Below are 19275 nucleotides of genomic sequence, written 5' to 3' on the forward strand. Positions count from 1 at the left end.
TTTAAATATATGGCTTCCCAATAGATTTTTATGAGATGAATCAAAAATGCTTCTTCAAGATGCATGCAAGCAAATATGATCAGTGCCTAAGTCTGTAAATAACATACTTAGTTTCACTCTTCTGAGTTTGTGATGTCCTTATTAATGGCAATGATATGTTAGAGAGATGAACAATGCTTCTAACAAAAAAAATATTAAATCAAAATCCTTTAGGGAAAAAATATTGCCTCCCTCTCTGTATTCTTCCATTATCTTATCTCTTCTCCCCACTACTCACCCAGTTTTCAGGAAAATTTCACTTAAATCAGCTTGGTATTGTCAAAGCAAACATAAGGTGTCAACAGTTTTATGCAACTAATAAAAAAGATTAAAAAATAAACTCTGCAACTTTTTGTATTCTGAAATACACTACAAAAACAAACAAACAAAAAAACAAAAAAAAAACAAACAAAAAAAACCTTCCAGGGGAAATGTTAAATCCTGTGGGAAATGTTAAATACTACTTTGTCAGAAGGTGCTGGAAATATGATAAGAAGAATGACTTCCATATATATAAATGGCATTAGAAAGAACAAAAATGAAGGGCTATCACTGTAACTAGATTTGGGGATTCAGGTAATATATCCTGTAATTCATTTTGACATTTGTGAGGAGAAATCAGGGAAAGAGTGAACAAAAATACTACCCCTTGAAAAAATCAGCAACAGGATTTCAAACCTGATCCCTCACATATCAACTTGATCTCTCTGAGGGGACTTGTTTCCAGCTAAATGATAAATTTAATTCTGTACATTACATTTCTTGGGAAAGATTTAGTACTTTAGTTATATTTTTATGTATCACAGAACTGTAAACATAAATTATTTTTTTCTTTATGTCTAAAGGAGAGCTTAAAAAATAATAATGACTTAAGGATGTATGTGATTCTTCTTTGAGCCTTTTCATTGCTTGTGTGGAGGGGAAAATAGCTCTCTGTATTTGTGGCTGAGGAACCCTCTGGCCATAGCTCTAGGCCATCTCAAGAAGACTGAAAAATCTAAAAGCCACTCAACCAGCTATTTGTTTTGCCTACAGAGATGATAATTATTTTAACATTTTTCTTTTTCTTCCTGAAATGCTTTGAACTGAACATTCATTTCTATATAGTATAAATTTTACTTAGCTGCAGCATGAACTGGAGGAAAATGATCAGAAATATATATTAAAAATTTTTTTAAAGTATTTTAATTGTTGGAACTTTATGGCTCAGACCCAGAAAAATCTTTTCAACCTAAATGTTGAAATCTTTGGTATTGTATAATATAGGCAGAGTTAATAATTTAACAAAACTGTCTGGGCATTTCTTTGAATATTGATACCTCATGGAGTAGAGTGAAATATTTTCAAAACAATTGGTCTTTTAAAAAATCTTCCTATTATATCATGTCAGCATGTTGTTTCTCCTACATATTTACAGAGCTACTTGCTGGAAAGCTGTTACTTAAAGAATAACCTCTTTCCAGCCTTCATCTGGCTTTTAAAGCATGTCAACAGTATTTAATGTAATGGGGTCACATCTGTCAAGGATGATTATAAATTATACCTGTGATGTCCTGTAATTAGTAACCCTTAAATGGCTCCAGCTGCTATTTCCCTGTGCATTTGCCTTGGTAACATAAAAAATAAATTCAGAACCAAGAGTATTTAGGTCCAAAGGACACTGTCTATAGTGAAATAGGAGAATTTTCTTCTAATCTAAAAAATCCCTATTTTCTTGTTGCTTTCATTAAGAGTACCAGAGGGCCTTTCATTCAGAGACCAATGTGGAATGTGCTTCAGCTTATTGAGGAAAGATTTGGTTATTAATTTTATTTCAGAGGAAAATTCATCCATGAACCATGAAAAAAGTAAACATGTCTGTTTTCTCTGTGTTAGGGTGATTTGAGAATGAATGTGAGTCTGTAACTGGAGACTTCACATGGGAAAGTTGATCTTTTGCTTGTGAAGGAGCTTTGCTATTTGGTTCATGGGTACATTTGCAAATACTGGCATGCTGGGTTGTGTCTGCAGATCAGAATTCATTACTTGCTGAGACCTAATGTGCAGTATGGAAAATGCAGGTTTTGAAGATTTATTTTGGTGAATTTCTAGTGAAAATTCATCATCTTATAAATGACTGTTAAAAATGAACTAAAATCAGATGCTTACCTCAATAAAATTGCTAGATGGTTTAAAAAGTAAAATGTGAAAATAAAACTATAAAATAAAAATAAAGCAGAGGTGTTTATTGTATTTATATCTTCTCATAGTAGCAACATCTGTCTAAGTATAATAGCAAAGGCATAAGATCGGGAAGGAAAAGATTAATTTAATTAATGCTACAAAATCAAACAAACATATTAAATCCTCTCTATAGGTTAAAAATCCATAACATTAAAGAAAAACAAAAATAGGAAAATGTTTGCAGCAGATATTAAGTATAATGGGTCTACTTAGTTTTTACAAGTTAATTTTAAAAAGAAAACATAAATAGAAAATGGACAAAGGACACAAAAAGTAATTCACGAAGAAACAAAAAATGGCTAATAAATAAATGAAGAAATATTTACCTTCAGTATCAATCAAACAGATACAAACTAAATCCATTAATCACATTGGCAAATTAAAAAAACAAATTGATAATTTACTTTTGTTGACAAATGTTTGAGAAAACTGAACTTTCATATGATGAAATCAGGTACTAAACTTCTTATGATGTAACATGACAATATGTATCTAAATCCACGAAATGTGCAATTCCATTTGTAGGAAGTTACCTTAAGAGAACAATTAGAGAGTGTAGAAAGCAGTGATTATAAAATTGTTCACTGCTTTTAATGATGGGAAATTATAAGAAAAAGACAGTAGGAGATTGGTTAAATAAATTATGTATACTCATAGGTATTGGTTGAGATATTATGTAGTCATATAAAATCATGTTGTAAGAGACTAATGTAAGACTTGAAACCATAAAACTTCTAGGAGAAAACATAGACAGTAAATTCTCTGATATTACTAACAGGAATTTCTTTTCAGATATATCTCCTCAAGCAAGGGAAACAAAAGAAGAAATAAACAAATGGGACTATATCAAACTAAAAAGGTTTTGTATAGCAAAGGAAACCATCAACAGAAGAAAAAGACAACTGACTGTTTGGGAGAAGATATTTGCTAATGATACATCTGATAAGGGGCTAATATCCAAAATATATAAAGAATTTATAGAACACGACAATGACAACAACAAAAAATACAATTAAAAATGGGCAGAAAACCTGAACAGATACTTCTCCAAAGATGAAATACAAATGGCTAATAGACATATGAAAAGATGCTCAAGGTTGCTAACCATTAGAGAAATGTAAATTAAAACCACAATGAGATATCATCTCACACCTGTCAGAATGGCTATCATCAAAAAATCAACAAACAAAATTTGTTGGTGAGGATGGTGAGAAAAGGGAACCCTCATACATTGTTGGTGGGATTTCAAATTGGTACAGCCACTATGGAAAACAGTATGGAAGTTTCTCAAAAAATTAAAAATGGATATACCTTTTGACCCAGTAATTGCACTTCTGAGTAGTTATCCAAAGAAAACCAAAACAATAATTCGTAAAGATCTATGCACTCCAATATTCATGGCAGCACAGTTTACAATAGCCAAGATATGGAAGCAACCTAAATGCCCATCAACAGACAATTGGATAAAGAAATTATGGTTCATATTTGGAATGAAATATTACTCAGCCATTAAAAATATGAAATCCTACCATTTGCAATGACATGGATGGACCTAGAGGTTATTATGTTGAGTGAAATAAGTCAGACAAAGAAAGATAAATAGCATTTGGTTTCACTTACATGTGGAATCTAAGGAATAAAAAGAACAAACTAATCCAAAACAGACTCACAAATATAGTGAACAATTTGATGATGGAGAGAAGGAAGGGTGTTGGGTGGCTGGGAGAATGGGGTGAAGTGTTGAAGTACAAATTAGTAGTTGATACTTGGTCGTGGTGATGAGGAGCATGTCAAAGGAATGCAGTTAGCATTAATATGATGGCTAGGTGGAGGGACAGGGGAGGGACGGAGCAACTGAGGGGATCATTTTATGAACTATATAGATGTCTAACCAATGTACTGTGTACTTGAAACTAATTTAAATAAATAAATTAAAAAAGTCAAAGGTAAAGAAACTATTCTCAGGGAAGCAAGAGAAAATAAGACGATAACTGATAAAGTAAAACCCATTAAATCATTGTCGGATGTCTCAGCACAAACCATACAAGCCAGAAAGAAGTGGAATCAAATATTCAAACTATCAAATGAAAAGAACCAGCAGCCAAGAATAATGTATGCAGCAAATCTCTCCTTTAGATATGGGGGAAAAATAAAGAATTTTCCATACATAAAAATTTGAGGGAATTCTCCAGTACAATGCCTGCATTACAAGAAATACTGAAAGGAGTCAATTCACCTAAAACTAAATGACAAAAAATACATAACAATGAGTAAAAAAACTGGTAGGCAGATAGAAGCAGAGGAGGGCAATCTTTACTAAGAAAAGAACATTATAAGATTAAAGAATAAAAAGAAATTTGCTGTAGCAAGATACTAATGAATGTTCAGCATACATAGGGACGAATTGAGATAACAATAACAGAAAAGTGGAGGAATCAAAAGATGCAAGTTTGCAAAAGGGAATGGAAAAAAGGTGTAACGGTAACCACATGCCAAAGATTCATAACTGAAATGTATAACATAAAACAAGAAGAACCAGAGAGAAAATCCATAAAACTTAACCAAAATAAAAAACACAGACACACAAGGACAAGGAAGCAATGGAAACAGAGAGCTACCAGAAAGCAAAAGATAAAATGGCTGTAGGAAAACCTTATAAATCAATAATCACCCTAAATATAAATGGACTGAACTCACCAAGAAAAAGGTACAGATTTGCAGATTGGCTCAAAAAACAAATCCCAACTATATGCTGCCTCCAGGAGACATATCTCAGTTCCAACGACAAATATAGACACAAAGTGAAAGGGTGGGAAATGATATTTCAAGCAAATGGCATTTAGAGAAAAGTGGGAGTAGCAGCACTAGTATCAGATGAAATAGACTTCAAAATAAAAAAGGTAAACAAAGATACTGAGGGACACTTTATAGTGATAAAGGGAACCATGAACCCAAAAGACATAACATTTATTAATATTTATGCTCCCAATCAGGGAGCCCCAAAATATATAAAGCAGTTACTAACAGAACTAAAGGGAGAAACAGACCAAAACACTATCGTAGTAGGGGACCTAAATACACCACTGTTGAATATGGACAGATCATCCAAAGAGAAAATCAATAAAGACATAACATCCGTAAATGACACATTAGACCAACTGGACATAATTGACATTCACAGAGCCTTTCATCCCCAAGCTGCTTCTTATACATTCTTCTCTAGTGCACATGGAATATTCTCAAGAATCGACCACATACTGGGACATGAGATAGCTTCAACAAATATAAGAGGATTGAAATCATACCAACCATATTCTCTGATTATAATGCTTCGAAGCTGTATATCAACTGTAATATTAAAGAGGGAAAAACAAATACATGTAGATTAAACAACATGCTATTGAAGAATGACTGGGCAAGAGAAGAAATAAAAAGAGAGATGGGAAATACAAGGAAACAAATTATAACGATAGTATAACATGTCAAAAATTTTGAGACATGGCAAAAGAGGTCATAAAAGGAAAGTTCATATCATTACAAGCCTATCACAAAAAACAAGAATGACCTCAAATAAACAACCCAATGCTTCATCTTAAAAAACTAGAAAAGGAAGAACAAATGAAGCCTAAAATCAGCAGGAGGAAAGACATAATCAAAATTAGAGCAGAATTAAATGAAATAGAAAACAAAGAAAGCAATAGTAAAAATAAATGCAAGAAAGTGCTGTTTCTTTAAGATAGATGTCCATCCAATATACTGTATATTTGAAACTAATTTAAATAAATAAATTTATTTTAAAAAAGAGCTTGCACTTTGAGAAGGTTAGAAAAATTGACAAACCCCTGGCTAGAATCACTAAAGAAAAAAGAAAAAGGACACAAATAAACAAAATCAAAGGTGAAAGAGGAGAAATTATGATAGACACCACAGAAATACAAAGGATCATAAAAGAATGCTATGAAAAAGCATATAACAACAGATTTAATAACCTAGAAGAAATGGACAAGTACATAGAATGGAACAACCTTCCTAGACTGGATCAAGAAGAACTGGAAAATCTAAATAGACTGATCAGCAGTATGGAAATTGAAACAATCATCAAAAACCTGTCAAAAAGTAAAAGACCAGGATCAGATGGTTCCACCAGTGATTTCAACCAAACATTCAAAGAGGATTTCATACCTATTCTCCTCAAACTCTTCCAAAAAATTGAAGAGGAGGCAATACTTCCTAACTCATTTTATGAGGCCACATACTCCCGGATACCAAACCTGATGATAACAAGGCCAATACACACACACACACACACACACACACACACACACACAAATAAAGCTACAGACCAATATCTCTCATGAACACAGATGCAAAAATCCTAAATAAGATACTAGCAAACCGAATACACCAACATATTAAAAAGATTATACACCACAATTAAGTGAGCTTCATCCCAGGGGCACAGGGATGGTTCAACATGCACATATAGATGATTGGGATACACCACATAAACAAATTAAAAAATAAGAATCATATGATCATACCAATAGATGCAGAAAAAGCCTTCAACAAGATTCAGCATCCATTTATGATCAAAACACTTAACAAAATTGGTATGGAAGGAAAGTACCTTAATATAATAAAGGCCAAATATGACAAACCATAGGCCAACATTATACCGAATGGTGAAAAACTAAAAACCTTCCTTCTAAGATCAGGAACAAGACATGTCTGTCCACTATCACAACTGTAATTCAATATAACATTTGAAGTCCTTGGGAGAGCAATCAGGCAAGAGAAAGATATAAAAGGCATCCAAATAGGAAATGAGGAAGTCCAACTGTCACTGTTTGAGGATGACATGATTCTCTATGTAGAAAACCCTAAAGACTCCACAAGAACACTAGTAGAAACAATAAACAAATACAGTAAAGTTTCTGGATACAAAATCAACATTCAAAAATCCATAGCGTTCCTATACTCTAATAATTAAGTGTCAGAAAAAGAAGTGGAGAAAATAATTGTTTTGCAATTGCAACAAAAAGAATAAAATACCTAGGAATAAATCTAACAAAACCTGTGAAGGCCTTATGTAATGAAATCTATAAGACTTTATTAAAAGAATTCAAAAGAAATCAAAGAAGATACAAAGAAATGGAAACCTATTCAGTGTTCTTGGATTGGAAGAATCAACATGGTTAAAATGATCTTATTACCTGAAGCATTATACAGATTTAATGCCACCCCCAACAAAATTCCATCTGCATTTTTTAAAGAAATAGAACCAAAAAGCATCAGATTCGTATTGAAGTACGAGAGACCCCAAATCGCCAAAGCCATCCTTAGGAAAAAGAATGAAGCTAGAGTTATCACTCTGCCCAACTTCAAATTATCCTACAGAGTGACAGTAATCAAATCAGCATGGTATTGGGAGAAAAGCAAACATGCAGACCAGTGGAACAGAATTGAGAGTCCAGAAGTAAACACATGTTTATACAGGCAAATAATTTTCGACAAAAGAGCCAGAAACATTCAGTGGAGAAAGGAAAGCCTCTTCAATAAATGGTGCTGGGAAAACCGAAAAGCCACCTGCAAAAGAATGAAACTAAACTGGTTTTTACTACCACATATCAAAATTAATTTAAAATGAATTAAAGCCCTGAATATAAGACCTGGAACATAAAATGCATAGAAGAAAACTTAGAAACTACACTCAAGGACTTTAGACCTAAGGAGGTTTTTACATGTTTGACCTCAAATGTAAAGGAGTTAAAAGCACACATAAATGAATGGGACTACATCAAACTAAAAATGTTTCTACACAACAGAAGGAATAATCAACAATGTAAAGAGTTAACCATCTGAATGGGAAAATCTATTTGCAAGCAATGCCTCCGATAAAAGCCTAATATTCATACAAAGAACTCATATAACTCAATAACAACAAAAGAACAAATGATCAAATCAAAAAATGGGCAGAGTACCTGAACAGAAACGCCTCCCAAGAAGACATACAAATGGCAAAGAAACATATGAAGGCATGCTCAAAATCACTAGCTGTTAGAATAGCTGTTATCAACAGTACAAATAATAACTGATGTTGGAGAGGATGCGATAAAAAAGACCCCTCATATGCTGCTGGTGGGACTGAAAATTGTTATAGCCACTATGGAAAACAGCATGGAGTTTCCTCAAAAAAACTAAGAATTGATCTACCATTTGATCCAGCAATCCTTCTACTGAGTATTTACCCCAAAGATTAGAAAACTAATATTCAAAAAAAAATATTTGCACACTGATGTTCGTAGCAGTATTATTCACAGTGCCAGGACATGGAAACAACCGAAGTGTTCTACAACAGAAGATTGGATAAAGAAGCTGTGGTACATATATACAATTGAATATTACTCAGCTATAAGAAGAGATGAAATACTTTCATTCGCGACACCTTGGATGGACCTCAAGATAATCTTGCTTAGCGAAAAAAGCCAGACAGAAGACCTGAGAACCACATGATATCACTTTTATGTGAGATATAAATCTAAAAGCAACAAATGAACAGGACAAACAAATAGAGACTCATGGATATGGACATTAGATTAGTGGTTACCATAGGGGAGAGAGAGAGGGGAAAGGGAAGTAGGTTGGGTAAAAAGGGTCAAATATGTGGTGACAGAAAGAAATCTGACTATGGGAAGTGAATATACAATGCTACATATATAGGCCTTGCTGTTACATTGTACACCAGAAACTTGCCAGATTTCGTTAAGCAATGTCACTATAAAATATTAAACAAACAAACAAACAAACAAACATTATTTACCAAAAAATAATAAAAATAAAAGATAAAATTTTCCCCATAATGTATTATAAAGCTTGTTTCTCCATCCGTTCTCCAAACTGGTGTACTAGCAATCTTTGCAGTCTTTCCTGTCAGTTTGGTAAAAATATAATTCATATATAAAAAGAAAAAACAAGGAATACAATAACTAACGTGAAGAATACACTAGAAGACATCAACAGTCGATTAGATGAAGCAGAGGATCAAATTGGAGATTTGGAATACACTGTTGTAGAAAACAGCCAAATGGAACATCAAAAAGAAAGAAAAGAGAGAGAGAATAAAAAATTTAAGATAGTTTAAGGGACCTCTGGGACAACATCAAGCATAACAACACTCACATCATGGGGGTACCAGGAGGAGAAGAGTGAGAGCAAGAAAGTGAGATTTTATTTGAAGAAATAATGACAGAGAACTTCTCTAAACTGGTGAAGAAAATATACATACAAGTCTAGGAAACACAGAAAGTGCCAGACAAGATGAACCCAAATCGTCCACACCAAGACACATCATAAATAAAATGGCAAAGGTGATAGGCAGAATTCTAAAAGCAACAAGAGAAAGGCAGCTAGTTACTTACAATAGCACTCCCATAAGACTATCAGCTGATTTCTTAACAGAAACTTTGCAGTCCAAAAGGGATTGGCACAATATATTCAAGTGATAAAAAGCAAGGACCTACAACCAAGACTACTCTACCCAGCAAGTCTATCATTGAAAACTGAAGGAGAGATAAAGAGCTTCCCAGACAAGAAAAAGCTCAAGGAGTTTATAACTACCAAACCAGTATTACAAGAGATGTCATAATTTCTTAAAAAAAAAAAAAAAAAAAGAAGGAGGAAAGAACATAACTGTGAATAATAAAATGGCGATAACTATGTACTTATCAAAAATCAATTTAAATATAAAAAAATTAAATGCTCCAATCAAAACCATTGGGTAGCTGAATGAAAAACAAAACAAATTCCATACATATGCTGTCTATAAGAGAACCGCTTCAGGTTAAAAGACACACAGAGACTGAAAGTGAAGGAATGAAAAAACATATTGCATAAAAATAGAAATAACCCAAAGCTGAGGTCGCAATGCTTATATCAGACAAAATAGACTTTAAAACAAAGGCTATAAGAGACAAAAAAGGATATTATGATAATAATAAAGGGATCAATCTAACAAGAAGATATAACCCTTGTAAACAGCTATGCACCCAACATAGGAACCCCGAATATATAAAGCAAATATTGACCAATATAAAGGGAGAGATCATACAGTCATACTAGAAGATTTTAACACTCCATTGACACCAATGGACCGGTCTCCCAGAAAGATAATTAACAAGGCAATAGTGACTTTAAAAGGAAGAATAGATGAGGTGGATTTAATTGATGTCTTTAAATATTTCACTTCAAAGCAGCAGAATACATATTTTTTTTAAGTGAGCCAGACATTTGCCAGGACAGGCCACATGCTAGGCTACAAAACAAGTCTCAGTAAATTTAAGAAAATTGAAATCATATCAAGTGTCTTCTCTGGCTACAATGGTATAAAATTAGAAATCAATTACAAAATTAAAAAAAGCCAAAAAAAATACACAAACACATGGAGGCTAAATAATATGTTACTAAACAATGAATGGGTTTACAATAAGATCAAGAAAGAGATCGAAAGATACTTTTAGACAAATGAAAATAAAAACACAACTCAAAAATGTATGGGACACAGCAAAAGCAGTCATAAGAGGGAAATTCATTGCAATACAGGCCTATCGTGAGTAACAAGAAAAATCTCAAATAAAAATTTAATCTTACACTTGAAAATCTTAGATAAAGTACAGCAAACAAAGCAGAAAGTGAGTAGAAGAAAGGATGTGGAAATAAAAAAAAATAAAGTCTGAAAAAACAATACAAAAGATAAATGAAACCAAGAGCTAGAGTAGGCAAGAATATACGATTAGGTAAGACAGTCTGTCCAGTAAGTGGTTTTGGGAAAACTTGTCTGATCCATGCAAAAAAAAAAAAATGAATCTGGACAAACTTCTTACAAGAATCAACCCAAAATGGATTATAGGCTTAAATGTAAGACCCAAAACCATAAAACTTCTAGAAGAAAATATAGGCAGTAAACTCTCTGATATTGCTCTTAATAATATATTTTTTCTGACATATCACATCAGGTAAGAGAAACAAAAGAAAAGATAAACAAATGGGACTACATCAAACTAAAATATTTTGCACAGCAAAGGAAACCAACAACAAAACTAAAAGATAGTTTACTGAATGGGAAATAATATTTCCTTATGATATATCTGATAAGAGGTTAATATCCAAAATTTATAAAGAATTCATTTAACTCTAGACCAAACAATCCAATTTAAAAAAATGAGCAGGAGACTGGAATAGATATTTCTTGAAAGAGTAAATATAGATGGCCAATATACATATGAAAAAATGCTCAAGGTCACTAATCATCAGAAAAATGAAAATTAAAACCACAATGAGATATCACCTCACACCTGTCAGAAAAACTATCATCAATAAATCAAAAAACAACAAGTGTTGGTGAGGATATGAAGAAAAGAAAACCCTTGTGCACTGTTGGTGGGATTGCAAATTGGTGAAGCAATTGCATGGAAACAGTTTGGAGGTTCCTTAAAAGGTAAAAATAGAACTACCTTAAGACCCAGCAATTCCACTTTTGAGTACTTAACTGAGGAAATCTGAAACACTAATTTGTACAGATTTATGCATCCTTATATTAACTGTGGTGCTATTTACAAAAGCCAAAATATGGAAGCAATCTAAGTGCTCATTAATAGACAATTGGATAAAGAAGTAGTGGTACATATATGCAATGGAATATTACTTGGTCATAGAAAAAGAAAATTGTACCATTTGCAGTGACATGGATGGAGCTAGAAGGTATTATGCTGAGTGAAATAAATCAGACAGAGAAAGAAAAATATCATATTATTTCATTATATTTGGAATTTAAGGAAAAAAGAAACAAACACAGTAATAGCACTCAAAAATACAGAAAACAAACTGGTGATTGCCATAAGGGAGGAGGGTTAGGGCCAAGTGAAAAAGGTGAAGGGATGAAGAAGTCCAAATTGGTAGTTCCAAAACAGTTACAGGGATATGAAGTACAGCATAAGGAATATAGTCAATAATATTGTAATGGCTGTGTATAGTGCCAGATGTGTACTAGAATAGTCAGGGAGATCACTTCATACATTATATAAATGCCTAATTATTGTGCTGTGTACCTGATACTAATTTTAAAAAAGAGCTGGTTCTTTGAAAAGATAAACAAAATTGATAAACCTTTAACCTGACTCATCAGGAATAAAAGAGAGAGGCTCCAAATAAATAAAATCAGAAATGAAAGAGGATAAGTAACAACTAACTCCACAGAAATACAAAGGATTATAAGAAAATGCTACAAGCAATTGTATGCCAACAAACCGGAAAATCTGGAAGAAATGAGTAAATTTTTAGAAATAGGCAATATCCCAAGGCTGAGTCAAGAAGAAACAGAAACTTTGAACTGACTGATAACTACTAATGAAATCGAATCAGTAATCAGAAAACTCTCAAAAAACAAAAGTCCATGCACTGGATTGCTTCACGAGTGACTTTTACCAAACATTCAAAGAAGAATTAATGCCTATCCTTCTCAAACTATTCCAAAAAATTTAAGAGGAGGGAAGGCTCTGAAGATCATTTCACAAGGCCACTGTTATCCTGATTCCAAAACCAAAGACATTACTAAAAAAAAAGAAAAAAATTGTAGGCCGATATCCCTGATGAGCATAGATGTGAAAATTCTCAAAAAATATTAGCAACACAAATTCAGCAATACATTAAAAAGATCATACAACATGATCAATCCCATTTACAATAGTATCAAAAACAATCAAATACCTAGAAATAAATTTAACCGGAGTTAAATGATTTGTATTTCAAAAACTATAATTATTTATGAAATAAATTGATGAACATACAAATAAATGGAAGTATATATTATACTGATAGATAGGAAAAGTTAGCATCATTAAAGTGTCCATATTATCCAAAGCAATCTATAAATTCAATGCTATCCCTATCAAAATACCAATGGCATTTTTTATTGAACTAAAACAAAATTAAAATTTATGTGGAACCACAGAAAACACTGAATAGCCACAGCAATCTGTATAAGAAGCCTATAGTAATCAAAACAATATGGTACTATTATAAAAACAGAAACAGATCAATGGAGCAGAATACAGAGCTCAGAAATAAACCCACATCTAAATGTTTCATTAGTCTTTTACAAAAGAGGCAAGAATATGCAATGTGGTAATGACAGTGTATTTAATAAATGGTGTTGGGAAAACTAGATAGATAGATGCAAAAAAAAAATAAAGAACTGGACCACCTTCTTACACTATATACAAGAATCAACACAGAATGAATTAAAGATTTAAATGCAAGACCTGAAACCATAAAACTAGAAAAAAAACATAGGCAGCAAACTCTCTAACATTGCTCTGAGTAGTATTTTTCCTGACATATTTCATCAGACAAGGGAAACAAACAAACAAAATAAACAAATGAAACTACATCAAACCAGAACTTTTTGCACAGCAAAGAAAACCATCGACAAAACGAAAAGACAACTTATCGATTGGAAGATATTCACTAATTATACATCTGATTAGGATGTATAAAGAACTCATGTACCTTAACACTAACAAAACAAGCAATACAATTAAAAATTGAGTAGAGGACCTTAATAGACAGTTCTCTAAAGAGGACATACAGGTAGCCAATAGACATATGAAAAATACTGAATATCACCAATTATTTGAGAAATGAAAATTAAAATCCTAATGATACATCATCTCACACCTATCTTCAATAAATCAGCAAACAAGTGTTGTCGAGGGTTTGGAGAAAAGGGAACTTTTATGCATTGTTGGTGGGTCTGTAAATTTGTGCAGCCAGTAGGGAAAATAGTATGGAGATTCCTCAAAAAATTAAAAATAGAAATATCTTATTACCCAGAAATTATGTTTCTTGATATTTATCCAAAGAAAACCAAAACAATAATTTAAAAAGATGCATGCACCCATAAGTTTATTGCAGCATTATTTACAATAGCCAAGATACGAAAGCAACTTAAGTGCCCATCAATGAACTACTGAATAAAGAAGAAGTGGTACATATATTCAATGAACTATTACTTGGCCATAAAAAGAATGAAATCTTACCATTTGTGATAACACAGAATGTCCTAGAGCAGGGGCCCTAAACCCCCGGCCGCGGATCTAGCATCATCTCCTCAGCTTTACTTCAGATCATCAGGCATTAGATTCTCATAGGAGCACTAATCCCTTTGCCAAAAAGGTTGTGGACTGCTGTCCGAGAGGGTATTTTCCTAAGTGAAATAATTTAGACAGAGAAAGATTAATACCATATAATTTCACTTATATGGGGAATCCGAAGAATAAAATATATGGATAAACAAATCAGAAACAGACTCATAGATACAGAGAACAAACTGATGGTTGCCAGATGAGAGGAATTTGGGGGCCTGGGCGAAAAAGTTGAAGGGATTAAAAAGTACAAATTTGTATTTACAAAATAGTCACTGGGATGTAAAGTACAGCATAGGGAATATAATTAATAATATTGTAATAACTATGAATTGTGCTGGGGGGTCCTAGACTTTTTGGGGGTATCACTTTATAAATTATGTAGATGTCTAACCACCATACTGTACACCTGAAACTAATATAAAATAATATTAAATGTCAACTGCAACTGAAAAATAAAATATTGTTTAAAAACCTTTATCATAACAGACTTTTAAAAAAGAAAAGGCCACTGGACGTCAGTTTTCAAAGCCATCTAAAATGGAAACTTTCTTTAAACACAGCTTGCTTCTCTTTGCTTGTATGAAGTGGTTTTAGATTTCAAGTAAGTTAAGTACAAAACGATGATTACTGAACTCTTTGAAAGGTCAACGATATATTAAGATTACTGAGTTTCGAATCACTCAATGGTATATGAGTCAAAGCAACAACTGATCTGTGGATACTATTTCAGATCAAAATACATAACACCAATTGTTCCCAGCTCTACTTCCTGTCACTAAAATGTGACAATGGTTAAATGCAAGATGCAAACATTACATTATGTAAGTATAGATTTTAAACAATAATGGCCTCTTATCATACAGTATGGAAAGGCAGAGTTACATGGAATTTGTTATTATACTTGCAAATGCAGCAATATTTATAATGGGTTGACACAGTGCTGTGTAATCCAGTACAAGACAAGGAAAGATTATGGAAAGCATGACTGAAAAATTGTGAGTATACAAAAGAACACTGCCTTTAAGAAATCACAATGGAAGACTCAGAGAAGGAGGAATAGTTTCAAGGTCAGTGTTCCTTGGACATTTTTGAATAGCCCTCATGATCCCAGAATCAAGGCAAAAGCCAAATTGTCAGGTATTGTCAGGTATTCAACCTCAACTCTAATTTCCTAAATTTATTACCTTTTTTTTGATCTCTCATTCTTCTATTGATTATAAGCTCCATGAGACCAGAAATCATCTCTGTCTTGTTCACCCCTGTGTCTCTATCATGTAACAGTGCCCGACACACAGTGAATGCTCTCTAGATATTTAGTATTTGAACAAATGTTCTCATGGGTGCCTCGGCTTTTCAGCTCTACTGAGAAAATGTCTCTAGGTTCTCTGCATCTCTCCTTGCCCAATTATTTTCACTAAAATCTCTTTATTTTATAGTTTATTCCCTCAGGGACTCTTAAAAGAGAAGATTTTAACCAATAATATCAAAAGTTTCAGGCCCTGCATTAATCCAGATTCAACCAGAAATAAGAACCACTCTAAGTGGTTAAAACAGATGAGATTATACTCATGGAATGGATTACATGGATGATAAGGACAGTCTTACCTTCCAGAATAAGAGTATGTTGAAAACAGCTCTCTTGACACATAATTCTGTCACAAGCAAACATGATCTAAGGGTTGGAAAGGATCTTATGCTTCATTCAACTCAACTTCATCAGATGGCTGTTGTGTCACAGATATTTATTGCTTATTCCACTATCTATTCTCTTTCTCCTGAGTTACAGCATGCTAGTTTTCAGATGGATATCTTCCTACCCAGAATAAAATACTCTATTTTTCTGCCTTCCTTGTAGCTATCCAAGGCCATGAGACTAACTTTTAGGCAGTGATATGTAAGCAAAGGTTTCATGTGAAACTTTCAAGGAAGCTTCTAAAAGGGAGTTGGCACTCCTTTTGTTTTTCTGCATTTCCTCCTTCTTCTGGGCCTACACTGAAGGCATGATGGTTTTGTCTCTATCAGTCTGTGAGGAATTATTGAAGGTAGAAGAAAAGTGATAAGATGATACAATGGAAGTGTAGGAATCTAGGTCTGTGATGACACCATGGTGTTACCCTGCAGCTTTGGACTGCCTACCTCCAAACCTTTTTTGCATAAAAGAGAAACATATTTTCATATTATTTAATCTATTGTTTTTGTTTGTTTGCTTGCTTGCTTGCTTGCTTTCTGTTATATACAACTAAACATAGTCTGAACTGATTTAGCTACATTGTTTTTATTGCATCTGGGACAAATGTCAGTTTAACTTTGGCTTGGATGCTTCCAGTGGTAGGAAACTTCCTAACCTTTGAGGCAGCCTATCTATCTTTGGACAGCTATTACTAATGGAAACCTTTTGTTGAGTGCAAATTTATATTTATGTAGAGTCCACTAATAAGTCCTAGAATGGCATGGAGACATAAATGTCTAGTCCTTTTTTTCACATATCACATATTTGAAGAACTGCTCATGTTTCCTTGAGTTGGTTCATCTCTAGGCTAAATATCTCCAGTTCTTTTGCCTCTCCTCACAAGATATGATGTTTTCATTTCAACGAGCCTAGCTTCATGTATAATTCGTTCAAGGAATATTTATGGAAAAGAGATCTAGGCCATAAGGTTTAGCTGAGTTATCCACAGCCCTATTTATTTAATAGATTCAATTGAATTAAAGGAAAGGTACTTTTTACTTGCTCTATACAAAATTAACAGCCTGCAGCTTACATAATGGATCTCACTATTTTGGGTGGGCTAAAATTTAGGTGAAAACAAACATGATCATTTAATCCTATACTCTATTATAATCAGTGTGTTTAGTAAAAAACTTAAAGTTTTAATTCATTTTTAACTACACTGTAACAAATCAGCTTCTCCTTTTACATAATAAGAGGCAACATTTCTAGAGTTATTAGCTATTACTTAATTTGCCTAAACAAAGCTCCCTTCCTGAATTCTTTCTGTGGAGGCAGTCAGTTCGGACAACTAGTTGAGCTCTCATCTCAGGGATTGTCTGCTTAGTACTTGTCAATCACTTCTAATAGAAACATACTCTAGTAGTCTACTGACAAACTGCTTTCTATAGCCATTAAAATAACTTTATAGTTTCTCAAAATGTGTATCTAAGTTATGTTCTTCTTCCTACCACTTCACTGGAACAACACTGACAAAAGTCACTGACTCCTACCTGTCAATTTAAGTAAACTAGTACTTTGTCTCATCTCAGCTGACACCTCTATGGTATTTGACACTGTTGACACCATTTTCAAAATTCTCTCCTTCCTTGGTTAGTGATACTACACCCTCACAGGTTCTTTTTCTCTGATCACTTTCCTTAGTCTTCTTTTTCTCTGATCACTTTCTCTGATTCCTTTCCTCTGATCACTTCTTAATTGTTGCTGTTCTTCAAAGCCCTGACCATAACTCTCTGCATTCCTCACTATATACCTTTTCCCTGGACAATCCGATTTACTCTGCAGTGTCAGTATAGTTTGATGATTTTACATCTGTATCTCCAGGTCTGACCACTCTATACTGTGCACCAAACCAATATTTTCAACTAACACAGGGGCAGCCTTACCTTGGTGACACATAGGCATCATAAACCATATATTCCCCTCTAACTCAGATACTCAAGTCTCAAATCTGAGAATCAGGCACTTTCCCACCTTTCTATAGTTATTTCTCCCAACAGCCATGTCATGTAAGTAATGTTATCCCAATTTAGACATGTGAAAACCAAGACTCAGAGTGTTTAAGTAGTGTGCCCACAAATCTCTCAACCACTACATGGCAGATACTAATGTATTTCACTCCAACTCTGGAACTGAAACTCTTAATGACTAAGGTAAATTTCCCTTACTAGGGGATTCTGTTATTGGATATTTTGTCTTTATCTTGAAAATCAGAGAGCAAGACCCAAAGGGGAAGCAGCACTCAAAAGGAAAGGTTTACTGAGGTGATTAGGTTAGGAGGGAAGGTGAGGTCCCTGAGCAACCTGGATGAAGCATAAACTCAAGGAGTACAGGAAGCAAAAGGCAATAGAGGGAAAAAGTGAGTAAAGCCATGGCAGCAGGGGTGGGAAGGGCCTCAGGCCAAAGTTGTCTTCCTTAAGGTCAGACAATTGACCTTACTGGGTTTTGGTGCTGCCTGGAGGTAAGTGGTTTTCAGGTGGGAAAGGGAAAACGTTTTGATAATCTCAAACCTGTATTCTCATATAAGTTGTACTGAAGTCAAAAGGGCCTGTTGACTGAAACGCATGACTGGTAAACATAATGAATAGTTACAGTATATAATAAACGGCAATTAGTTTAGAACAGAACTAAAAGTATAATATTCATAGCAAGCTCAGCCATGAAAATTATAAATAAATTAAGAGTAAAATAATTCCTCTTAAAATATTTTTTCAACTCAGATTGGTTAAGCATCTTTTTATTGTTTTCATTTTTATTCTCTCCTTCCCAATTTCTTCAATCATTTTTTTTTCTTCAGGCTTTAAACTGTGAATTCCTTTAAAGAATAGAACTAATATTAAGTACCTGAAAGGCACTGGGATAGCAAATTTATTTAATCTCAACCGTCTATTTGTATCTGGTGTTTAACCAAATTGATGTATTTTGACAAGGTTGACTATAAGACAAATCCTGTTTTACTATTGCCTCACGTTAAAATACTGAAGGTGTGTACCAATGTGCACCCCAGCTCCCCTTGTCAAATGGAGCATATGATAAATACTGAGAGAGCAAGGTGTCAAGAAGACATTGATACCATAATTATTT

The sequence above is a fragment of the Pteropus medius genome, unplaced genomic scaffold, assembly GCF_902729225.1.
Source record: "Pteropus medius unplaced genomic scaffold, Ma_sr-lr_union100, whole genome shotgun sequence".
Taxonomy (NCBI): domain Eukaryota; kingdom Metazoa; phylum Chordata; class Mammalia; order Chiroptera; family Pteropodidae; genus Pteropus; species Pteropus medius.